Here is a 26,946-nt window from a genome sequence, read left to right on the forward strand (position 1 = left end):
GTTGCCTTAAAAGTCAGTATGAACAATTTAAGAAGCTGAGCCAGGCACATGTCTTGTATTTTCAACTGGAATTGTTGGTCAAAAATAGGAAAGGAAGTGTAAAAAAATCAGCAATTTACATGTTAGTGGGGCATAGTTACAGTCTATCCATAGCAAAAGAGCACAATGATATTTTATGCTTAATCCGGAGCCACAGCCTTAAATTTTGCTCATTTTAGACTACAAACTCCACAGAAACTGTCTACATTTACCTAATATATTACAGAGTGTTGTAAAGCTAGTACTCATTGCATTACCAGAAAAGCTGGCTTTTCAGCAATATGTAAATCAACACACGACATCATGATCCTAACATACCACACTGGTGAACTGAATAGGTGTTCTGGTGAACTTTCAGCTCTCACCTCTCTGACCCTGATTGAAACCCCTCATCGGCTCAATTATTTCATTTCTTTTCATCACCAGTTCCTATCCTACAGCCCCCCTTCTCTGCATGTCTTTATTTTTCATTGATCACTTCCCTAGTAGGTACTTTGTGCTCCCTCCCAGTTTAGCTGGTTATTCCTTACCTCCACATGGACTGCAAAACACTTCTTCCTTTAAAGAGACAGCAACATATCCCATAGCTAGATCTGCTAGACCTCATCAGATGACGTGGTGAATGTCTAGGCATCAGAGTTATTACTGATATTCTCCTTTTACAATGCTGTCTCTCATGTTATAATCTCCTCCTCTCCAAGAAATAGCCAGAATGTCAAGTATCTGAGATGGCATAGATACACTCAAGCTGATAAATAAAGCATGGACAAGTACTGTTCTCTTGTACGTGTTGTACAGCATTGTGGTGCTACATTTCCGCTAAGCAAGTGGTTTCCCAGTGGATCTGAGATGTAATTATTACTTTGTGTTCTTTTCAGGTACGTTCAGTAGCATGAGGGCTATGTTTCTGCCTGTCAGAATCAGGTTTTCATAACATGAAAACTGTGGGGTTGTGTTGTGTTCCTTGGTGCAAAGGTGTATTTGAGATGTGTGAATGCACAAAGCATATGGGATAGTATTACAGGACAATACAAACTCTAATCTGTTGTGGTCTCACTCATATAGCCTGCTGGGTGAGCTCCCTGCCTCATGTGCTCTCCCATCAGTCATGCCTGGGCATTATTATTGAAAACTGTTAGTCAGCACAGGCCAAAACTGTGACAGAAAAGGTATTAATAACTAAGCAAAATGAATGTTCATAGTCCTGTAATCAAGTTCACTCCCTGGCCCTGTTTTATTTGGCAGTGTAGATATAGCCCATGCTTTGGACATGCTGTGCAAAGTATTATCTGTTTTATTTTTGCTGTAATGCACTAAGGCAATGTGTAACATATCAGATGCTTCCATTTTTGAAGATATTTTCAGCCATGAGATTTCTTTTAATGGCAATAATAACAATAATTAAGAATTGAGTGCCAAAAAGTAGTTCATGTTTTGCATGTTATAGCTATTCTCTGAAACAAATGTCCTGTGCTAGGAAATAAGAAGCAAAGGGTGGCAGAGTTCATGGACAGTAACTCTTGCTTTGAGCTGGAGACCTCTCTTCAGACATGTTTATTATCATTTTGTACTGATTCAACTGCAGGTTTAGCAGCAAAATGAAAAGCTGTCTTGTTTAAAGGAAGATGTAACTCATTTTATGACCAAGAACTGCAAACAGCTGCTTCCATATGTTGCTACTATCTGGACAAATTCTTTGTTAAATGGCATCTTTAAGATTAAACTGGTGCTGAAAATAAACACAACAAAAGCGTGAGATGATTGAGGAGAACAGTGACCCATTCCAGGAGAAAATACACTTTGTTTCAGCTGATGATGAATCTGCATGACCCAGACAGAGCGTTCTAACGTTGACTATCGCTGCATTCTGCATTACTTTGACATATAATATAAATGTCTGTGATAAGGGGTAAAAAGCACTTTGGCCCATCTGTGCTAGTTTTAAACCTGTTTGTCCAAATTTACTTTGGGATGTTCTTCCTTTCTTTCTTTCTTTTTTCTTTTTTTTCCTTTTTTTAAAATTTTCTTGTTATTTTTTTATTTTTTAAGTGAAATTTTAACATAGTTTGGGCCTACTTCTGCTTTCTGCAGTATCTCTATTAGAAAATATTTTAAGTGCAAACCTCTGCTATCCAGATTGAAACACAATTTGCAAAGGTGTCATCGTGCTCTCTTTGAAGTTGAAGGGAGACACATCTGCCTTCAATGAGAGCAGGATCAAATCACCTAAGCAAATGGTTAACTATTCAAAAAGTCCCTTGGAAGCTAAGTATGGTTTGAAGCCCTCTGTAAAGGAGACAGAATTCTGACTTTAGTTTTAATGATGAAGTATTTTCCCTTTGTGACAGCTAAAATGTGAATCTCCTGCCATCGTCTTCATGCCCCCGGATTTACACTTAATCTTATGGATCTTTCTTTTCCAACAAATCCATAGAGAAAAGTGAGATTTGCAGGTCCTGTCAGGGACTTCTCTTGTTCTGGAAGTCTCCTCCCAGGAAGGCCTACCTCTAATCACCTGCTTCTTGCTATACTTTCCTTCTTTGAATTTCTATTTTTTGCTTCAAAGTGTTTTCTTAACAGAGCCTAAGGAAGCATATATGTTTGGCAAATAATGTGATATCACTTATAGATCATTAAATATCCTTTATATGCACATATTTTACACACTTTGTTTCAGAAGGGATGCTTGAAAATTAATTGAAGAAGGTGTGGAAAGGGGAGTATACGATTGTGGATACTTGTCTAAAAACACACACGTGTCAGGTAAGTAAGTTCCAAGTTTTTTTTTTCTAGACCCTTTTGAAAGAGAATTAAGCTTGTTTTTGCATTACTATTTTGCAATATTTTCACTATATAAATAACATTTTTTCACTTTGGAAGGCATATATTTACTTTTTGTTGTCATGGATGAAGGGGAAATCTTGAAAAGATGAGCCACCTACTGACAGTGCAGAGAGTCTGAATTAATAGCTCTCATGGGTCTGGGCTCCCATTTCGGCATCAAATTGATTCCTATGGCCTAGCCTATCTCAGCGCAGTGCTGGATGATTTCTGCAGGTCCCACCCAACCATGTATTTCTATGCATCTGGGATTTCAGAAATGACTATGGCCACAGCTTGTCACTGAGTTATAGGAAAACCCTTCATGGGTGTGTTTAAGGCACTACCCTGCAGCCATTAGGCTTTACCCAAAGAATTCAATCATTTTTTCTAAGATGATCACAAACAGCATATTAATTACTGTGGACTATGTCATCTGTTGTCTTCTGTTTTGCAGGAATTTTTCTTAATCATGTCAGTCTTTCTGCTTGTCATATTTCTGCAATCAAACGCATGTCATTTACACTCATCCTATCTGAATTGAGAACACACATTTCAGGCTTCTATGTATTCAAGCAAAGTGAGCAGAGGAAAAGCCAAATGTTAGTAACTACTGCTTTCTGTGTCTCATGTGGAAGACTTATCTTGATGTACAGTTCTGTGCTGGTTTAAACAGGGAAGTGACATTTAAAAAAAATCCACTTTGGGGGATGTTATTGAAAGAACTTAAATGCATGTTATGATTAACTTGCCAAAGCTACTAGAAGTAAACACATCCTTAATGTAGACTAGAACGTCTTCACATAAAACTCTTTCCCACATCCCCCTCCCTCCCCTTCACCTCCCAAGTTTCATCCTACCCTAAGGCAGTAAAATCTGTAGGGTGGGGGTTTCCTTAAACACATTGTATATGAGAGTATGTGACTTATCATCTCTGTGCCTCATTTACAGTGAGACTTAGCAGCTGCTTCGCAACCATGTGATACATTGAGCTTTGTATAATAGTTCACTTGAAGGTCTTTGCACAGTTCAGGCATGTCAGCTGAGTACCTTCAAGCAGTGCAGGGACTTGTAATTAGAGTGGCCCGAGGCTGCTCGCCTTTCTGAGGGGCTTTGTCTTCCCCGTGGATCCCCGTGGCATCCTGTTTCCAGAGGCTTGCCATCCGAGTGCTCCAGCGCAGGCTCAGCAGGCAGTGGGGGGGATCCGAGGTATGTCAGGAACTGCAAACAGGTATGAGAGTTCAAGCCTAGACAAAGGTCTTGTTAGTCATTTTAACACAAAGCATGCAGCACCTTGCCCCTCCGCTGGATTCAGCAGCAGGTAAAGAGAGAACCACCCTGTGCTTTACCTCAGAGGAGTTATGCCCCAGTCCCTTTCCAAAATAAACAATCCACTGTGTTTATCTGTAATGACTTTTGTCACTTGAAGCAAGTTGGCTGATGCAGACATTCCTGGGAGGATGTCAAAAGAAGAAACATACTGTTTTTCCAAGTCATCCTTTTAAATGACTACATCACTTCTGCAGCACTCTGAGCACTTTATACCCTGCCTGCAACTTCCCATCCATTTTTCCCTGAGCATTTTTGGAAGGAGAAATTGAGCAGTTTGGAAGAGATAGGCTTGAACTTCCTATTTCTGCCTTTCCATTTCTGCCATGCCCTAGGACAGAGAGAAAAAAAAAAAAAAAAAAAAAAAAAGAGAGAGAATGAAAGAAAACGAGAGTTTTATACAGAAGAGTACACTTTTGGCCACTCCTGCTTGCAAAAGCACTCTGTAACACGGAGGTTTTCAAACAGCAAAACAACAAGGCATTGCTGCTCCAGGTAATGGATAATTTGGTTTTACCTCACAAAAGGGTTACTTCTGATGACTGTGGTTGCAGGAAATGTTCCTCAGAAGGTAGCACACTTTTCATCTGGCTCTGTAGAAAGTAAAAATCAATGTATAAGAAATGACAGGCACGTGGGTGACCCCCTTTTTAAATAAAATTTAAGAGCTGCCATTTCTGATGAATGGAGAACAGGTACCTTGTCCCAGGACTCTCCTCCTTCTGTCTCCCTAGCAGAGCAGGGCTGAGGACATGCTCACATCCACCACAGCATATAGCTATATAGTAGCTATACCCAGTAGCTATATATTACTCTAAATAAAAGAGGGCCATGGGCCACCCTCTGGCTCCAGGCCTACTCAGGCTCAGCTGTCCCCAGAGCAGCAGAGCCTGTCACTGGCAGGCCGTAGCTCTCCTAGTAAATTAAATGGTTGGAATAAAGACAAGTGGAGTGGCTGCGCTGCCACACTGTGAGGCTGGTTCTTGGCTCTGAGTGGTGCCAGAGATGGTCCAGAGGTCAGCATGGCCCCGAAACCGTTCCCAGTAAGCCAGCTGAGCCAGCCCCCACCTTCTGGTGGGAGTCTTCCAGCCAGCTGGCCTGGGAGCCTGAGGCCAGGCCCTGGCATGCCTCATGACCAGCCTAGCTGGAGTTTGCACCCCCATGACGATGAGAACAGATCCATGTTTCCTCTGGGCTGTGGGGTATCCCTAAAAGAGAATTACCATGTCACTCAGTTCAAAGCATCTGAAGCAGTTGAGGGCTGTGTGACAGGCAAAACAAGCATTTCTCACCTGAGACAAGACTTACACTGCTGTTTTATGCTGAAGCACATGTCTAGCACTCAGAATAACTGCTAGGTTTGCTTCCACTCCTAAGATCCTTGCAGCCAATGATGAATTGCTTGCTAACATAAAGCTCACAGGTTTCTTGTTAATTTTTGTCTGCATTGTGTTTTAGTCATGGCAGTCTAGGTAGACATGGGAAAGATTCAATGAGCCTCCATGGGTTTTTCTTCTGCCTCTAGAAATAGCAGACTAGAAACAGCCCAAATACTGGGACTGTTTAGCTAGACCTGGGGTTTGGATACTGTGATTCACTGATGCTAATACTGTTACTTATACCTGCCAATTATACTCAGTAATACTGAATAGATTTTGGCCTGGTAGGTCCTTTGTATGTTCAGAAACAGGGAAGCCTGATGAAGAGATTTCCCTGTCTGTCCCTCTGGGTTTGTAAGTAAAAGTTATGACTTCAGGCTTTATATTCTCTCTAGCATTTTGAAATCAGTATCTCATTTTATTAACCTGAATGTTCTGGAGCTTACCTAATTACCTATGACATAATAATATTGTCACTTGGCCAGTTTTTCTTTTAGAGATAATATTTTATGAAGTTCTACATATGCATCGCTGAATTGCTTCATGCGTTTCAGTGCTCTTGGAAATGAGCACTGTATGAAATTCATCACAGAGTTAAACTTGCAAGTTCCCATGCACAGGGCTCATCCAGCAAGCTTGCATTCAACTCATGTTAGTTTAACACTGAACATGTCTGTGATTGTGCTTTGGCTGGTGTCAGTGACAAAGTCCCATTGATTTAAAGGAAAGTAGGATGGGGCCCAAAATGCTAATTCTGTTGACTTTCTTAATGGGCTTTGGTTTAACCCTACAGCACTGAAGACTGTTTCGTTTCCTATGGCCCAACTTTATCTCTTCATCTCAATACTCCAAGTTTACATGACTCCCTTTTTCATCCCATCAACAAAGAATTATGCTGAATTACGGCTTTGTTACTAAAGAGGAATTGTGTGTTTGAGGTATATTTTTCACGAGGCATTTTGGCCAAGTGGATGAGGTATTAATATGAGAAACTATAAACAAATCTCGGTTTTTTAAACTGCAGATAGAGTGATTGGCTTAATTTGTTTCTATACACTGCCATCTTGAAAACTAAACTGAAGCATCCAAATTAAACAGGAGATGTAAATATTAGCCAGATGTTCCCTGGTGTCAGAACTCTTTTTTGTTTCTTTAATTCTATTAAATGGGTACACTTTTTTACATCTAACATAATGACCTATGTTTTAGGTTTTGGTCCTGGCCTAATGGCTTTTTATCATATGATTATGATATCATCCAATCATGTAAGCGTCATGAGATGCTGTTCAGCTTTGCTGAAGCACATGAGTGTCAAACTGCTTAGTTTAGGCTGAACCATTTGTCTGACTGTCTTAATGTGGGGAGTGAATGTGCTGTTAATTTAGGAAATGCCAGCTGAGGCTGAGGGCTTAGTGAGCCAAGCAAAACAGAACACTGACCACAGATTGAAACATTACAGAGTTCCTTAATGGTTCTGTCAAAAAGAAATATAACACTTTTTTTTTTCTTTTTCTTTTTTTTTTTCTTCCCCCTACAGAAGTTGCAATAGTGTTCTTGTGCAAGTAGCAACCAGTAGGGCTTTAGCATTGACAAACATGGATGGAAAAGACAGGCACTTGACTTAGGTTTTGGTTCATGCTTTTTCCTAAAGGCATTTGTTTGAGTTTGAAGATAGTGAAGCTTTTTATTCTATTCTTCACTTTTGGTATTACCTGGCAAATTGCTGCAACTACCGGTCAGCAAGAATTTAGCAGATACAGAAGGAAGATTTATAAAGTGATTAAAATTGTAGCACTCACCTGTTGGGTTTGATGCAAATGAACAAATCAAAATGACATCTCTTTATTTTTTTTCTGTTACCTCAAGAACTTTGCTCAGAAATATGGTCTTCTTCAGTTTCCCTCAGTGTAGGTCTGGATTTATGAGATACTAAGAATGCTTGAAGATTGTTGAATATCCTGCTAAGCACTGACAGTTAAGCACTATGAAAACTTCCCTGTATTGGCCCTAGAGCTCGAACAGTTATGAATTCTGCTGAGAAAGTTTGCTTCAACAATCCTTACTATAAGACCCTTTTGTTCCTGAGCTGCACATCTGCTAGGGCCCTTGTCCTCGCCTGTCTTTTGTTTTATTGTTATTTTTTCTTTACTGATCTCTTTTTAACGTTGCTGGTCTTGGTTGGGACAAGAACTTTATGATGGCTACTTAGCACCCTAAGTACTTTGGTGGGTAAAAGAGAGAAAGCTTGATAAAAATATTGTTATTATTCTTTATCTATTCAGAGCTTTGTTAGAGGAGAGAGGGCTGCCTGTGAACTCTCCTCTGCAGAAATTCTCATCACTTAGGCCCTTTAAAAATAGACTGGACAAAGCACTAGGGAACACTCTGCAGAGGGCAAGTCTGCAGTGTTAGTGAGGGGGACTAGATGACTTTCCCATATCTATGTTTTTTATTGTAGCAAGGTAATATTTTAGCAGTGTCCTCTAAGGCAACAAAACAGAATAGATTAATCTCAAATGCACATCTGCCCTGGGGTTTCCACCACAGTCAAGCAACTACAGTGAAAATTTCAGCTGTAAATGACTGAGTAAGAATAACTATTCTTTTGCTGTTGAATTTCAAGATATCCTTCACAGTAAACAACATGAGTGTTTCAAAGTAAGGCTCTGAGGGTCCTTCCAACTCATGGGAAAGCACTTTTCAGATCATCCTTGTGAAAATAATGTAGATGTTCTCTTTTTCCCCTCTCTGATGAAAGGTGTGAGTTGCCTCCAGTGACATCGTTTCCATCTGTCTTGCTGCTATGTGAAGTACCCAGTCCTGTAAGACAAAGGAGGTGGAGGCCACTTACACTCCCAGAAGGCTCTCATCACATTGCAATATTGGGCTTTATTTTGGTTTATTAGTTTATTATCTGGAGAATGTGAAAGAAATTGGGCTGTGTTTCTCACAGAGGAAAGGCTATATCTGTTGAAACAAGTGCACCAGAATGAATGGATCAAAATCTAGAGAGGCCTTTCATTTCAGTTACTGAAGCCACTTTCTATTCTGTAAAGTATGTTTTATAGCATTTTAAATAAGCAGAGAGAGCCTCTAAAATCTTCATGTTTGTTTGGTCTCATATGTAAGCCAAAAGCCTATCAGTGTATTTTGTGAAGCTCTTAATACTGCTGATTGCAAATACAGTTGATATACATCCATAACGATGATTTAACAGTTCTTAACATGTATATATATATTATGAATATAACAATTTCCAGAGATGCAAGATGTAAAACACCATAGCTGAATTCATGACGTGCACATGATAGAGATGAATAACTTATCACCTCTCACCACCTCCCTCTCTTTGTTCTCATAATTTGTATTTATTTGATGTCTAAAATGATATTTTAATACCTTCATGACTTGGGCCCACCTCTTTATATGCCCCAAAAGATTTTCACTCCATTACTGGGGACTATTAAGTAGCAGATCCCAGATCCTCAGTATGTCAAGAACTGTCATTCATTGGCTGACCAGAAGCATTCATAATTCATATTTAAACTTTGTTTATGGTATCTAGAGAATGTTTTCTGATATACCATGTTGCATCTTCTAAACCTGGAGTCCCCAGCAACCCAAAATATAGCCTCCAGTCAGAATGTGTTTTGTCCTGGTTTTGTTAAAAAATGCATACAGAGTATGAAGTACTTGGTTTTGTCTTGCATGTAAAGGCAGAGTATTTTTTTTCTTACTCTGCATTGTCTGTCCAACATAATTCTTTTGGTTAAATATTTTGTGGTTCTTTAGTCATTCAGAAATACTTCAAGAATCTTCTTGTGATTAAAGTGAGATGAGAATTTTTGTTTAACTGTGTCTCTAGTCTATCCTTATTTCTGCAATGGTAATTTTTTTAAATGATAGCACTTCTACTATCCCAGGTTTGTAATCACAGTGGTTGTATATCAGTGTTTCACTTAAGTGTTATTAGTAAAGAATTGCTGCTATCAACAGAACCTTGTGATAACAGAAGTTCTGCTACAGTATCACTACTTCCACACTAAAGCATTTACAACTCAAAGATAAACTACTGGGTGGGAAAAACAAAACTGAACAAATCAAGCAAAAAACCCACCCACCCAACAAAATAAAACAAACACATAAGAAATGCAGGTCCTGTGAGAAAAATTGCATGGATACGAGATGGATTTAACACTGACCCTCATAACAATGACAGAACACTTGTGCATATCACCTTGGGTGGCTTCACAACTGCCTAGAGTAGAAGATGTAAAGCAGTCTCACTTACACATCTCCCAGGAGTGCCCTGAAGCTGAAATGAGTACTGTCTGGGCTATTTTCTGAACCTATTCAAGATAGGAGTTGAAATTTATGCATGTGCAAAAGGCCATAACCACTTCAATCAAGATTTTTGCATTCTCCTGGCAGCATTTCTTCCATGTGCTGAGTGGTTCTAGGTATGAATGCTGCAAAGGAGACAAAGGCCACAAGGAGGACTGTGAGCTTGTGACTTACCTTTATCTTCTAGTTTCAACATGTTGGAGAAATGGTATGAATTATCTACTGTTTTTATTCCAGACAGAAGCTGCGTTGCTTCCCACTGTTGCAGTCATAGCTTGGAGACTGGATTTCAGAGGATTCTAAGTGTTTTGGGAACAATGTCCTGGAATGGCCTTCCAAGCAGGTGGTGAGTAGAAAAGACTAAAACATTGCTAAGAGTAGAGCTTTTCATGTTTAGAGAAAAGACAGTTCAGGACTGAAAAGTGAAAGCTCGGAAGTAGGTGATTTATTGGTATTTCCAAGGGGGTGTGTGATTTCTGTTTGTTGATCGTTTGTTTTATACCATATTTATACTGGCCAGGAAGGAATTCCCACTTCCTTGACTGCCTTGATGTATACCTTGGCCTCTAGGTTGTTTATTTGTTTGCATTCCTTTGAAGACTGGCCGTGGCTAAAGACAGGTGAATGGGTGCAGTAATAACAGCTTCCAGGTGCTTGTGTGGCTTCTGTTCCTCACACACCATCAAACCCACGTGCTGATCTGGCATCAAAAAACACTGCCCTCTTCCCACAGGTTGCACTGGCATGGCATTTTCAATTTTTATGTTTTGCTTTTCTCTGTAATGGATTTAACCCTACAAATCACCTACTGTGACGAGGACTACGGACAATAGCAATGCCTTTGTTTGACCTCCTCATTCCCTTGTCACATTAATCATCATGACTTTCAGTCCTTTTCTGTTGGTCTTAAGTTTGCTATAGAGTTATAAGAATTATTCAGAAAGGATGAAAACATAAAAAGGCCTTTTGTTCGGCTGCAGCTTCTGTAACCACTTTATGTTTTATGACCATGAAATCTGTACAAGAAATCCTTGTCATTTGACTTCTTTATCTTAGAGCCTGCATCACAGTATCTCCAAATAAAGTATAAACCTTTTCCATTTTTAATAAAGGAAACTTAAATGTATTTGAAAAAATAAAAAAAGAAAACAAAAACCACCCAACAAAGTCTCTGAGAATCTCTACTAGTCTGTTAGTCTGTTAGAGCACAATTCATGAATTCATTATTACTACTGATTTGGCTGTCTTACAAAAATATAACAAACACCATTGACCTTAAAGCCAAAATGAGTTCAGTATGAGATACAGCAAACTAGGAAAAACTGAAAATGTTTTGTTAGATTTGCATTATATAATATCATTGATCATATCATTGATCATGGCTGCCTAACATGGAGAAACATCATGGTCTCCTAACATGATCTCTACCTGGAACTGCAGTGTCAATCTTCATGACGGGGGGGCTGCAAAAAAATCCTTCTAAGAATAGCTGGGGTGAGTAGAAATAGTATCATCATCTCACAGAGAGGGATACATAGTCTCAGAAAGTTTACAATTACATTAGCCAAGTTCACAGAGACCCCATGTAACAGGGCCACAAATAGACCCACAGAGCTCCCAGATTCCATTTGCCTGCTACAGCCAGAAAACTACACTTCCTCTGACTTAAGCCAATAATTACATCAAGGATATGTTTATCAGCAAGAGTTAGTCAAGGCTTTTGTGAGTTTATGTCTCTGTAGCTACTAACCAACATTTAGAGAATTTCTGTGGTCAGTTGCTGTTAGGATTTCATTGAAAAAAAAACAAAAACTTTAAAAAGTATGTACTAATAGGCACATGTATGCACATTAAGGTAAAACAAAAAAATCCTTTTGCAAGAAAGAAGTGAGGAGCTTTAATTTATGTTAACTGAAGGAATTTGAGATTACTACTGACAGGATTTCCTTCTTTAATAAGATCACAGTAGTATAAATATAGGTGACATGTTGCCTCACTGAGAACTATAAAGTCCAGGTCTGTGTTATGCAGACTTTCGCAGCAGTTGTTTGCAGATGGGAAAATGTAGGAGTAAAGTAAGGAGCTGCAGACAAATCTTAATGTCTGCACAAGCTTCCAGGCCTTAAGGTTTAGGAAGTCTATTTTTAAACCTAGTTTCTTTGAAAAACTGAGACCTGAGACTAATGCTCGTCATTATGGTGTAATGATCTATCTTCTTGCCAGAGTATTTGGGGATTACGTTTCACAGAGAAGTAGAGTTATCTGCCAGTGATTATTCTTCATGTTTGTGATCTGTTTTCTCTCTCTTCCTAGTAAGGCGTACAATCTTCTATATTTCCTAAAGCGTTAAAACCAACTGTGCAAATGTCTCCTCTCCCAGATTTCAGCAAAACTGCCTCTGTTCAATACGACTTCTCCCAGCAGCCTGCTCTGGAGGTTCTGGGTGCTGGCTGCTCTTGGAGCTGCCGGTTCCCTGAGGAAAAGTATGCAGGAGCTGGTGTCCTTGAGCTGTTGCTGCTCAAATGTCTCCTTCCTGGGTAGCTTGCTTAAGACTGTTCTGCTTAAGACTTTGTTCAGCAAAGTTCATTAAAAGACTCAACATATACAACCAACTTCAAGTGAAAAACGGGAAAAAACCTCCTGTGCAAGGATACTCAAATGGTATCATTCCTGCCCCATAAAGGCCTCTGAGCAAAGAAAATGGATCTTCTGCTCCAGTTTCATGGTCCCCTTCCAGGGCTGAGTGGGGAGGAGGTGTATGTATATATACATGTCCTGCACAGTCAGTGGGTTCTGTGACTTCTGGGACAGATCACAGCCCTTCAGAACCTCTGGAGCAGAGAGGGAGAGAAGCTCTGTGATTTGCAAAAGACCCACGTAAGTTGCATACAATCTACATATTGGGTTTATGTTATGGCAAAGGTTAGTGCATGATCTGCCTGCTGGCTATGAAAATATTTGGAAAATTTCTCACATATGGGAGTTTAGCCTTTTTTGCAACATAGATTGCAGCATAGTATGACCAGTTAGAGATGCCTGGGCACTGGACAATTTTTGTTGCCATACTCAGGTGGATACTAGCCCTGAGGTCTCAAATCTTTTCCATACGATGATATATCCATCAAACTCTGAAGAGTGTTCCAGTACAATTCACAGGCCTCACAGTCATGGAGACCTGTTTTCTGAGGGTTTATCTATAAAAGGGAATTCTTGTATCCCATGATTTATCAGTCTGTTATACTGGTTGACTAGTTTTGTTGACTGTCCTTTCCATCCTGAAAGATTTACGGTCTCAAATACGAGTTTCTCTTTACTTTTTCTCTATCTTGCTTGACATACAAAGGCTTGAGCAACGAAAGGGGAGGGAGGGAGAAAGAAACACGTAGACAAGGCAAAGATTTGTGTATGGTACAATCATTGTAGGTTTGCTCTACCCCTTATCTGCTGGAAATAAAACAAATGCTAAATGGATGCATGCTAAATTTGAAACAGGGGTCAGACTCCTTCTGATTTACAAGAACTGTTCTGAATGCTATGGTCTGTTCAGGCTGAGAGCTTACTTTGGATCAGAAGAACCAGATAAGGACTACTGCTCATTCTTTAAGCATTGTTAATGTGTTGGTTTCAAAACTTAGAAAGAAAGCTGAAAATACATGTAAAATATCACTCAAAATATCTTAACAAGCCAAGTGAAGTGGATCTAGCAGTGATATAAGGTAATCATACATAACAACTGAAAGAATGCAAGGGGAAAAAAAAGTATACATTTTCCTTGTCTTTTCAAGCCATCTTTTAACAACATGCTTAATGGTCTGCCTACATTTACGAACATGATTTAAGTGAATGGGTTCTAAATTAAATATATGACAACAAACAGCAGTATGTTTTCAGATATACTCTGGCAGTTATCTAAAATGGTTGCTGTTAGTCAAGGCGAGGTAGCTTGCTATATATCTTATTTTGGTCTGTTTATTCTTTAGCCATGGTTTGATTCTGCAAAACTCATTGGGATCCTCTACCTGCTTTCCCAAAACAACAGTTCACATACTCTCCAAGTTTTGCTCTTTTTCAGGTGAAGATGGGAAACTCAAAACAACTGCAATTTCATACAGTGTTAGTACAAAACTTTATGGGACTGGGACTAAATCTGCACTTTTGCAGTCAACTGTGGCCACATCAGGGCCATTATCAGCTCCAGCAGTTACTGAAAACACCAAAATAAAGTTTCACGCTCTTAGTGCTGCTGATGTGTTTACCAGGTCATATTATCTCCTCTGCATGAATCCAGAGATTGGGGGTGCTGTTATCTGGTCACAAAGGAGGAAAAGCGTGAGAACAAGAACTGCCTCATTCCCCTCTACCCCACCCTCACCCCAGCTCTCCCCCTCTACTCGTTACTAAGCTTCTTTTAGACAGGGATTGAAAGCCAACTTTAGTTCTCAGTTACACTGGTGTGTATCTGAATAAACCCACAGTCATCATGGGAGAAATTCTGGTTTTATACTGTTATAGGAGACAGCAAGTTTTGGCAACGACCTTTATATAGCAATGTCCTAGAGTGTAAACAACTTGATTTTATGCAAACAAATTACAAAATTGTGTATAGAGTAAGAGAATCCCTGCTTTTAAGCTGTCTTGCGCAGGAAAATGAATTAAGTTGTCCAGTTTGGATATGTGTAATCCTCTTGAATTCTTTGAATTTATAACTTTCTATTGCTGTGTAAACTTGAGTTTCCTTGTGGAGATGCTGTTCTCTCTAATTGTTTGCTTCTTGAGGATATAATTTTAAAAGATCATACTGTATCTAGTCATCTGAACCATCTGATGCAATTTAAAAAAAAAAAAATCACTAAATATAGTTAACACAGCTTGGTTCTGTCTTCTTGTAACTCCCCTACAGGCAATGGAAAAGGAGCCCAGAAAACAATTTGTTTATTATAAGCAGGTCAGTCCTCCGGGGGATTCATGGAATCATGCAGTGGGAGAAGACAATCACGGCACTGAAATGGTGGGTAATTTTATTTGTTCCACTTGATGGTCACAGTGGCATCATGCTGGCCAATTACTCTTGAGTCAGCAGGTTTCAGAGGTTAAGACCCCCTTGTGGGTTGCAGCACTGCAGGCAAAGTATTCAGGCCAGATTGAAACCGTTTCAACAGCAGAGACGCCAGCCTTCTTCTCCCTTGGAGATCTCCTTTTTCAACTGTGTACGAGACATACATGTGATAAAATAGGCACGTCTCTAACAACTAGACAGCTTAATTATTGAGAGTGGAAAAAATGCCAGCTTCAGATAAAGAAAGGAAGAAAATCAGCCAGAGAGACAGGCTACACAGAGGAGGCATGAAACGAACAAATACTGCAAACTTCAGCTGCAGGTTCCAAAGGAAAGATCATGTCTGGGAATAATCCTGGTGTCAATAGCCTGCTAGTGTTTCAAGGCTGCTGAACCTTTAGCAATTTCATCACATTTTTCTCAAGTGGAAATGTTTTAAGCTACTTCTTCACCGATCTGTAATTCTAAGGGGAAAAACAGCAGCAGAGCATTTGCTTTACCACTAGAGCCTGCCACAAACGATTGGGCAGAGGCGGATATGAAATTCAAGCTAGCAGAAATAACGTGTGTGAGTGTGTGTATGAGGGAATTGGGCAGCAAGGTTGTCCAGGACAGGCTGGAATTATTCCATTAGGCTTTGCCATAGATAAAATTCATGAAGTGACTCACATTTCATTTGGAGAGGGGTATGGGAAGCAAGGAAGTGGCATTTTATCCTCTCAATTATAATATTAGTGTTATGATCTTGGAAACAGGGGAAGCTGTTCTCAGGCTTAAGCTCCATTGTGTATGTGACATTTCAAGCTTAAAACATCTCAAGTGTATATTTCCTGTCAGAAATATTATGCTGTGAGAGCTATGCAGTTTCTGAAGGATTCACTGGAGACTTCAGACCTATGCTTTAATGTTTTTTTGGCTAGTATCATGCCAGTTTTCAGTTTCTGGAAAACATCTCAAGAATCTCAGAACCAAGACATAGATGTATTATTATGATTAATAGTGGTGCTAATTCATCCAGAGCCTGTTCTTGAGAGGCACAAATGATCAGTGGGACTCTAAACTCTGATGTCTTGCTCTGCAGAACTGGATCCAATGACCCTTCCAGCTTAATATAAATGTCAGACTATTTGAATTTACAAAGCACATTGGGATGAATTGGAATGAAAGAAAATGTAAATATCAGGGTTATTTTTTATCATTTTAGTCTTAGGAGTCATTTTTCCATTCTTCACCAATACGAGCTTATTAGGTAACTTTGAATATGACAAACCTCACAACTGTTTTTTTATTTTTATTTTTTATTTTTTTCCCTCTACTTTGGCTCAAATATCGGAGTATTGCTTTTTTGGAAGTGATGTCCCAGGAAAAGGAAGTAGCCAAGGTGGGAAGTTTTCCTCATTTTCATTCCTTTAGCATCACTTTATCTGACAGCAGACACTGGAAAAGCGTTGCGCTGGAAAGTCCATACCATGGTCAGCATTGACTGTTGATGTTATGTTTGTATCTAGCCCTGTGTCTGGGCATCAAAAGCAGAGCAAAACCCATCTTAAAGCCTGTTTTAAATCAGTTATAATTTAAGTTGCATTGATTTGAACACTAGCAGAAAGTTAAGCACATACTTGTTTAATCAGCTTTGCCAAGCTGTGGCCACTATGAATATGTACTCATTGCTACAGATGTCTAATGAATAAAGGGCATGCCATAATTCATTTACAACTAATAATAATAATAATAATAATAATTTAAAGAGCTTAATCTTTTTAAGAGACTGGCATTATTTTTATTCAGAAGTTCAGAATATGAATCAGAGCTTAAGAGAAAGACGAGAACCAGTCTTTGTTGGTTAGGTTTAACTGCTTGAGCTGAACTTTTGATTCTTTTGCACAAACACTTTACAATGAACCCCTGCATGACATTTGCAGAGGGAATAAGTACATCTTGTCTAAGGTAGTTCTATGTGGACCAGGGGAATAAACTACATTGATAAGAACAAAGTCATTTTATTGATTTAACTGTATACATAATTCAATCATATATGCATGGTTGGTAAATACACAAATTCATTTTGATGGCCAATAATTTTCACTTTGGTTGATGTAGCTCTCTGTATGAGAGAAAATCCCTGATGCAAGAAGTGATAACATTCTGCAAATTCGTAAATCAATAAATGAACTTTCTTGCTGCTTATAAACATGCATACTGGTCCACTGCAATATGTTTAAATAGATTGTGTCCCACATTAAAGGAGAAAACGAATGGTGAATTTGCCTAATGTACACAAATCAGCATAATAAACTGCTTTCACAGCTTTTAAAGGTTTTTGCCATAAATAAGTCATAATTCTATATAAATAAAACATGGGAATATATTTTTAATAATAATATCCTGTATTTCAACATCCACTGTGCTGTCTATTCCCAGTGCTTATTTATTAATTTTACCTAACATTATGATTTTTACAGTGTCTGGAGGATCTGGCATCAAAAAAATGGCAATGATCAATTGAAAGAAGAAAGTGCAACAGTTTGTGGGATTTCCAATCTTCTCATTGATACATCTCATGAAAGATTATCTAAGATTTTATCATTTGTTTCACCATAATAAAATAGTGATTGTTTGATTAAAAATGTAAACAACACTTTGAGGAACCATGAAACTATGTTTCAGAAATGACTGTCCAAATGTCATTGCTTTTTTGAATGGCATACTGTACATATCATTAGGGCAAAATCTGTCATGAAGAAAAGATATTTCAGCCCTTAGGTGTATTCATGAATATGCAAAGATAACCTTAGATGTGGAGACTTTCAGCAAATTGTTGTAAACATTTTTCATTGCATATGGATCTTCATGTATGCACAGGTAAATTGATAAAGATCTACTGAAGCAAATGCTTTAAGGGAAAACAATTCAAGACTTTAAGAAAATTCAATAAATCTTAGTTGGAACACCTTTATATCTCAGATTTCTTGAAGCCAGATTGATAATACGTGGAATTAGCTCATCTACACGTCTCAGGCAAATTGCACCTATTTCCCTCAGTAAATATCACTTATTAAGGACTTCACCATGATGATAATTAAAAAAAAATAAAACATGCCTTGCAAATGAAGACCTCTGTAAATAGATGCTGAAGGAAAAATACATTATTAATCATTGCTGCAATGCTTCTGCATGTGAGGGGAAAACGGATGATTTCACATCCCAGTCACAGTGGTGCCACACACATCCATCAATACTGTTGTACCTCAACAGAGTCAAAACAAGGTCTGAATATAGCAGGGTTCAGTAAATGGAATTAAGACTGTAATTGAATTTGCAATTCCATGGCTAAAACAATAAATGCATTTCATCAGTCAGATCCAAAATATTTTCATTTTTATCTAGTGCTTTTTGCTCACATGAAAAAAAATTTTTTAAAAATGTTTTTTCCTCCCAAAACTGTAGAATCACAGAATTCCTGTGGTTGGAAGGCACCTCTGGAGTCTATCTAGTCCAGCTCTTCCACTAAAGCAGGGACAGCTAGAGGAGGTTGACCAGGACTGTGTACAGTTGGATTTTGAGTATCTCCAAGGATGGAGACTCCACAACCTCTCTGAGCAACTTGTTCCGGTGCTCGATCACTCTCACAGGTTTGTGTTTAGTATATGTTGTAATTTGTTCAGTAAATTTAAAGTGTATCTTTGAAGATGCCTGCAGTAAAAGGTAAGAAAGTATAAGATAGCATTCACAGAACTTCAGAAAAAAGTCATCCTCGTTCACTGAGTCATGCTCTGCTGCAATCGTACACGTCTGGTTAGCCGCAGGAGCTTCCTGGTTTAGGCATCCCCGCCTGGTAGGATTTGAACCAGTTTTGCACCTCCAAGGGGTCTAACCACCAGTCTGCAAGGTATCCAGGTGTGAAAGGGAAAGAGAGCAGGACGGATCATGACTCATAGCACAGCAGCCCAGGCGTGGGCCAGGGAGAATGATTTAAGCCTATTTTCTACTAGACAGAGTAGAATTTACAGTATGACCTCCTTAATGGCACTTTCCAAACTTGCCGCTCAAGTCAGAGTGCACAGGCCAGATTTTAAGCAGGGCAGCATCTAAATGTGCTGCTTTTTTTTTTTTTTTCCTGAAAGCTCCTGTCCCTTTTAAAAGTAATAGTACAGGGGTTGGAAGCTCTTGCCATTGAGCCACTGCCTGCAATTATGTACAGGTCTGGTGTCCTGTGAGTTTTCCATGTAAGCTTTGCAGTGCAACAGCTACCTGTGGAACAAAGCAGCCTGGAAGGCAAGTCACAAAGGCATACAAGGCTGTCCTATAGTTTTTTCCTTTCACTGACATTCATCTGACATGTTGCATAGCATGCCATGTCCATGCTGCCTGTGGAATGCACCTTCTTGATAGAAATGTTTTTGACCTTCGGTCAATGGAAAGTATATATAATGTTAAAAAAATGAGACATAATAGTTCTAACTAGTCTCTGGAGGAGATTCACACATTACAGCTCTAGTTGTTCCCTACTTGAGGGTAGGGAACCTACTGAAATGTACCTTGCTCGTATGCCCTAGCTTCCCTCCAAAGGAAAGTGAGGTTTCTCCCGGAGGTTTTGCCCTGAAACACAGTGAGAATGTAACCAGATGTGCACCAAGAGACCAGGACCGTGGGCCACACTGGGAAATGCACCCACCCTATCCTGTGGATAGAGCCATGAGAACCAGCTTTCCTGTCAGCCATTGGCCCCTGACCTTTCCAACATTTGTCTGACGTATTTTGCAGGCATTACTTAGTGGGGAGCCAAAAAAGAGAAGACTGTGTCTATTCACTGGAACCACGCTGTTTGAAAACTCCAGCATAAAACTAGCTCTACATTTGCGAGCTGAGCACTGACTGTGTGCAGTACAAGGTGAAAGGATCTGTAGCTCCTGGGGTGAGGCATGGAAAAAGTAGAGTTGGATTTGTGCTGCATATCCTTTGCATATGTAGGCAGTCTTATCTTTCACCCTTATCTGCCTTAAGAGGTGCAATTCTCCACTGTGCTGCCTGGCACATGCAGTTTTCTCAGATTTTCAGAGCATCTGTGTAGGAGTAAGATTGATATATTCTCCTTGATATTCCAGAAGGCTCCTGAAAGTATAGAAAATGTAAAAATTTGGAGATGCATCTGAGTTCTCACTGAGGTGCAGATCAAGAGTTTGTGTTTATGCAATAGGTCTGATGTGATGCTGTGAGTGCTCTGCACAGTTGTATTGCTCACACCTGGTAAGACCAGTGTTTCCTGAATACATCAAATTCCCTGACCAAGCGTAACTGATACATACATGTACACAGGAAGATACCTGTCTCTTTATTTTTGGTCTGATGGGATTGCCAAATATACAGGAGAAATCCAAATCAAAAACCTCAGTTGTGTACCAAAATAATTTCTGCTGGAAAAAAAGGGATAACACAGGTGCATGGTGTGTGCACCTACACAGGAACATTATACTGAAGTGCTGCCTATACAGAGTCAGAGAAAAGTCTGAGTAAAGAACACCAGCTGCCTATATTGCATAAGCATAAAGATTTCTTGACTACTCTGAGAACTATGTGATTGAGTCTCCTTTGCAGATGTTGCAAACTGTAGAAAAACATGTCTGAGTAAATTAATACAGTGCATTCCCTTTAGGTCTGTTAGCCAGCCTTCAGTGTATTGGTTTATTGGCTCTGGAAGACAGTTTGTGGGCTGGTTCATTGTGCCATACTTTTTATGCGGTACAAAGGCAGGAACTGAATGGAAAGGAAGAGTGGAAGCAATCAGATTTTTCCAGTTATTCCATTCTGAGAATCTCAGAAATCTTCCTAATAGGTGCCATTCCCATTTTCTATACTTTTATGAATGTGATCCAGTAGGATCCAACAGACTCCATATATTTGTTGCATGCAGCTAACGTACAGTTGGGTTTCAGGTGTACCTGTTAGCTTTGAAAGGCTCTCTGCATGCAGTTTAACTCCTACACTCCATTTTTACCTGCTAAGCTGTTTTGTTATCTTTTTTACTTTCACTCATGCTGCTTACAACAACAAAGTAAAATTCTGGTCAATAAATAGTAAAGATCTTCACTAGAGTGTTCTCCCACACTTTCCTTCCACACTTCGGTCAGCCAGAGAACTAGTTCCTCTGCTAACAGTTATCATCTCCTTGGGGACTGTCCCCATTGAAACCTCTCTGAGTGAAGAAGAGCCAATATACTACCTGAACTGTGCATCCCTGAGACTGGTCTTTGCACTATGTTGCTTGGCTCCCTGAAAGTTGCTAGAAGTGTATTGGTTTCATTTGGTTACTTTAAAAACTTTTTTTTTCTTTTGTTCTTTTTTTTTTTTTTTTGGGGGGGGGGGGGTTGGTGGGAAGGTAACTAGGAACAACAGACTTTTTTTTTTTTTTAAATAAAAATTGAGATTTCAGAGTAGAAAGGAGGACGGGGATGTCCCATGTATTAGTAGTACTGCTCAAAGAAATAGTATCATTTAGGGTGCCATTTTGCTCTAATTCTATCTTTGTGTAAGTACAGAAAGTGCTTCTATATATTCAAGTCTATATGTATGTTCACAGTTGTATGTATATATGCGTACATACATACATATGTTTAGAAGGACTTGTAATTTTATAAATGGGAAATGTAACATAGCTGGAATAGATTAAAATAGAAGAGTTTTAGTGGACCAGAAAACATTGTACTGATAAGGATTTTTTTGTTTTAAATTCAATCCTACCATAAAGTCATTTATTACCCATTGTTTGTTTTTCTAGAAAGGCCAGTGCAGCACCAGTTCCTGGCTGATTGGCAGTGCAACTCTCTTTTTACAACTTGGAATTTAAAACAGGAAGGCTGCCATTCACATCAGTTAAGAAGCCTACATTTCTGATCACCTGGAAAGGTTCATCTTTGGCATAAACAGATAGGAGGTTCAAATGGCTTTAAAACAAAACAAAACAAAACAAAAAAAGTGCAACATATCTATTTCCAAAAACTAAATCAGGTGGTTTAATTAAAATAAAATGCATTTCACTATTTCACTTCAATTTTCCATTTCCAATTTCCATCAATTTATTACTTTTCTCTTCAAAGAGCAACAGAAATGATCACTTTACATTCCTCAACAGAAACTGCAGTAGTACAAACTCTGCAAGCCTGGCCTGTCCGCCGAGTTTCATATATCGAAATCTGCAGCTAATCAGTCCTGGTCCAACCTGATAAGGTCACAGCAATCCTGCTGAACTATTACGGAGGTGTTATGAGACATGGACATTATTCATTCTCACTAAAAACGGGCAGGAAGAATATAAAATGAAAGCAAACCGATTAACACAAGTATGTTTGCTGTGGTCTCACAGTGAGAAGAAGTGGTTTCAACTCTTCTTCTGCCACCATGCATACAATTTCCCATCCCTTCTGCCCTTCACATGTCACCTCAAAATCCTGTCACCTAAGCATTAATGTCCAGGCTATACTTTAGGCACAATCCCGAGAGGAAGAAGGTATGCAAGCTGCACTGTCTTGAGACTCAGATCAGGTCTATGTCAGAAACTTATGCCAAGAGTGTAGTGCTAGTGTCATGTCATGTCATCCGTCCCCTTTATTTATTTGTTTTCTTACGGCACTTCTGTACTGACAAAGCTAAAGTCTGGTTGCAGCTTTATTGGCCTACAAGTGCTCTTGTGCCTGGGGAACCAGGAGAACTTCTGCTGCAAAGCACATGTTGTCAGTATGATTTGCACGCATTCTAGGAGAGTGTGCTGCACAGTTACATCTGTGAAGTTTCTTGTAGAGAAGGCTGGTCTTTGGATACCCGGCTGAATACTTGCCTCCTTTCTTCCCAGCTGCACCAGAGCATAGAGGATCCTGGCAGCACACTAGGCACCACTATCAGGATGTAAACGAACAGGAGAAGACTAAAGGAGAACCTCTTCCCATGTAGTGAGCATTAATGTTCACAAGAGATGGTTCTTTTTCAAAAGAGAAGACAGTCCTGTTCTTTGATGCCCTGTTCTTTTGACTTGGTCATAATCTATCAGTGGAGGAACAATGCAAATGCATGGTTTGACTTTACATGGCATCTCTTCAGAATATTACTTCCTCCTTTCAAAATGAAGAATTGCATGGATACTTGGCTGCATTGTGCATCTGTATAGGTAATATATATCTTAAACTTCAGGTGTGGGCCCCTAAAACCCACATATAATAATAAATTCTAAGATCTTTCTCAGAAAACAACTTCCTTTATGAGGAACCACAACAAAACTTCAGATGTCAGAAGGAGCAAAGTATTAGGAGGAAAAGAAAATTAATCTGGACTAAAAGACCTAAAAGATATTTCCTGTTTATAGTGGGAGACCAAAATCACATGCAAGATGCCAGCTTTTTGTGTTTTTGGGAGTGCTACATAACAGAACTTCTCTATTATTGACCTAAGAAGCAAATACACTGTGACACTTCTGCTTACAGAGTCAACATACAACAGCAAGCTTTTCATGTGCACGGTTTCCCCTCTTGAATATGAGATCTCAAAGCACAAGGAGAAGACCCAAAAATTTCAAGCTGTATTCAAGAAACCTTTCATGAAATTTTTACATTGTGTTTAAAATAGGCAGATATAAACAAGATGAAAAGGCATTTACCACAGATGAATAGAAAAAGCTTCTCAAACATATGGGAGCTCAGATTTAATATCATGTCTGCAATTATCAGAAAATTTGTGAAGAATTAAGTTTTCAAAAATCACTTGAACTCAGCCTAAATAATAAGTAAATAAGTTACATTTTTCCTCCAAGTTACATAGGAAAAAGCATGGAGAAAAATGTTAAAAAAACACCTTCAAAACTTACCACAGAAACTCAGAATTGCAACCTTGCTTTTGTTAGCACAGCAACCTGACATACAACCTTCAGCAAAGCTGGGAAATGTAAGAGCTCATTACAAATGATTCTGATTCCTCTCCAACCTGAGTGATTACACAGCAAGAAAAAAATTAAAAAAATCTGCCTTGAGAAGGGACCCGTAGAACTCCAGGCAGGTCAGTGTTTTAGGAAGAACAAGATGCCAGGCTTACAGAGTCCTGGCTCTACTTCCTCCTTAACCCTGCAAACTGAAACAAATGATGCATGTGATGTACATGGGATTGTACTACAGCAAAGGTTTATTGAAAATTGACCTTTCTATTAGCAAATGTCCTGATAGATATGAAATACTGTTTCTGACGGTGGCAAACAGAAAGTTTGCTGGGAGAAAATCACAGTATTGGGCAATCCCAGGATAGCCTATGCGTAGAATTTTTAGCACCAAAATGACAGACATAGACATAAAAACCAGAAAGAGCATATTTTCATAATTTTCAAAATAACTCAGTTCTGGGATCAGAGCAAAGTTGGTAGACAACAGGAATACTACCCCCCCCCCCCCCAACTTGTTAAAGAATGCTCCGAGTGAAAAATATCAATAACCCTGGTTTAAAAAGTTGGTAAATGATGGGAACATTTTTAGTTAAATGTTTTAGTTAAAAACAAACAAACAAAAAAAAAGGTAGAGTTGTAGCTGTGTTTTTTCTTAAAATATTTTTCCAGTATTAATTCTGTGCATTTAATTCTATGTGTTTTACATATACATAGTTTTATATGACTCTGGATTTTCCTGTTTTCATAGTTTTTATTTGTATAATAATAAAACCCCCCTACTATGTCCTTCGTTACTGCTCTATTTTGCGTCAATAAGAATAGCAATCTGACTTACCTGATTTATCTGCTGCAGTGCTAGCTGGAGCCAAAATCTCCTCTCAAAGCTAAACAGCACTGAGATTCTCCTGTTACAGAAGACTGACCTGGAAGGTAATTTGTAATTGATATTCATTGCCTGTAAATACCTATTAAATACTATGCACCCCTGCCCCCCCCGCACTGTATCCCGCTCCATGAAGGCTGACATTTTAACAATCTTTAAGACCTCTTTTTTGTTCCCAGAACCCATGTTGTCCTGCCAATGCAGCATAGTGAAGCTTCTTAGGACAGAGTGTTTGGGTTCAAATATTCAGAACCTGCCCTCGGTCATGACTCCCTGCTGTGACCTCTAAACCATTGTTCTGCTAATATCAGGAAAAAGGGGGACACAGAAAAGGAGTGGAGCAATTTCTTGAAATTACCCAGAAACAGAAAGCCATTTCCCTAAAAATGTGATTTTCTGTCAGTAAGACATGGCTGTCAAAAAATCCTGACTGGTTTTGAGTGTGGGCCTTGTCCAGTTAGAGCTAGTTACGAACCGGACTGAGATGCCAAATTGTTTCACAAACACCACCAAAATGTCTATCACGAGTCACAAGATTCTTTTTTTAATTTCCCCAGGACATAACAACCTGGCCCAGTTTCATGTATTACGGATGAATAGTGAACACTCTGCTATAAATCTTGGTGAACTGTCTTCCAAAATATCTCTTTTATAACATCTAAAAAAGGGGGTGGGGGAGGAGAAAAAAAAATGATTTAATGCTCAATATGATGTAGCTTCTGCAGAAATGAAGGAGACTTTTATTAGTCTTATGCATAACATTATGACTTTATATTGTTGATTATCATCATTCAATTTTTGCTGTAGTTACTTAATAATTGTCAGTTCTCATTCTTGTAACTATTCATTGTCAGCTGCGGATAATCTGCCAGCCCACATGAGAGGGCAGGTTACATTCAAAGGAATTTACTTTGGTTTAGGGACATGTGCAAAATCTGAGCTAATTGTAGTGCAACTTTATACTTTAACTGCTTCTTATTAGCAACTTAACAGATGTCTGTGACTTCGCACTGTGATGTTCAGCAGGTGCTGAGAACCCACAGGAGTTAGTGAGATGCAGGCTGTTCTCTGTGAAGGACTTGTTAGAACCAAGCTCCTGTGATCCCAGATCATGCCTTTGAAGAAGATATGAAAAGGTGATGGTCAGGAGCTCTTGCCATTTGATGGATGTCATTTGAAGGCCCAGCACATGACATGTATTTATTGTTTAGACCCACATTTATGTCTGGTTAGAGGGAGTGGCAATGCCTGCATCTATCAAGTATTAAAAGATCCACTGACTCTGATCCAATGTCAGCCTCATCTGGGAAAGAGATGACTGCTACGTAAGGCAGAGAAAGCAGTAACAGAAGAGGCAAAAACATGGGAAGCAGGGAGAATGGAGAGGCTTGGTAAGGTACGGAATGGCTTTCTGTAGTCTTCTTTGGCTATACAAAAAGGTCTGCTTTATAGCATATAAGTAATATAAAGCTTAACTACTAGGAAAATATTCTGATCCACGTTTGAAGTGTAGTGATCCTTCCTATGCCCAGTGAATGGACATTCAGCTTAAAGAACACTCTTCATTTACTTCCACGAGTTTTGTTCTGCTAGAAAACACTCTTGTGCTTGCATTTAAGTGCACCTTTTTAATTGAAGGATTACTCTACCAGAGACAAAATGAGGGATCTATCTGTGGGTCGTTCTTTAGCAGATCCAAATTAGGATTGCAGTGAAATGATTTGTATGTTTAAATGTGCAGTCTGGTTGGCTGCATGTCCACCTACATGAAGGCGACTTATGGATGTCTTCATGTACCACTGCTGCTCTCCAAACTTACAGGATGAAGGCTACTAAAAGATGACAGAGGCCATGTAAATTTGAGCTGGCATTCCTGTGATTGTTCTATTTTCTGTGTCTTCTTTGAACAAAATAAATGACAGATTTAAAAAGGGAAAATTTAAAAGGGGAAAAGGAGATTTAATTCCCTTTTGGCAAGGACTGCCAAACTATGATCCTCACCCACGTCCAGGCTACCTAGCATAAACACTGGACAAACTTCTGGTGATGCATGTAACACAGAAAGGAACAAAGACAAGAGACAGGGTATATTCAATGCCCAGTCAACAGGGAGAGAGGAGATAGATGTAATAGAAAACAACTGGAGGGCAAAATTGCAAGTTACAATAACTTTTGTCTT

General features: G+C 39.1%; 1 long non-coding RNA gene across 1 annotated transcript; it reads left to right on the forward strand.

Moving 5' to 3' along the window:
- The first annotated feature begins 1,741 nt into the window (after nucleotides 1-1,741).
- LOC308189931 lies at nucleotides 1,742-24,339 on the forward strand. Its single transcript, XR_013946739.1, has 5 exons — nucleotides 1,742-3,461; nucleotides 10,149-10,257; nucleotides 14,812-14,919; nucleotides 18,415-18,599; nucleotides 21,743-24,339. It is a non-coding gene; the product is annotated as an uncharacterized lncRNA (long non-coding RNA).
- Nucleotides 24,340-26,946: the final 2,607 nt, after the last annotated feature.

This window comes from Anser brachyrhynchus (assembly GCF_964034855.1).
Source record: "Anser brachyrhynchus genome assembly, chromosome: 2".
Taxonomy (NCBI): Eukaryota; Metazoa; Chordata; class Aves; order Anseriformes; family Anatidae; genus Anser; species Anser brachyrhynchus.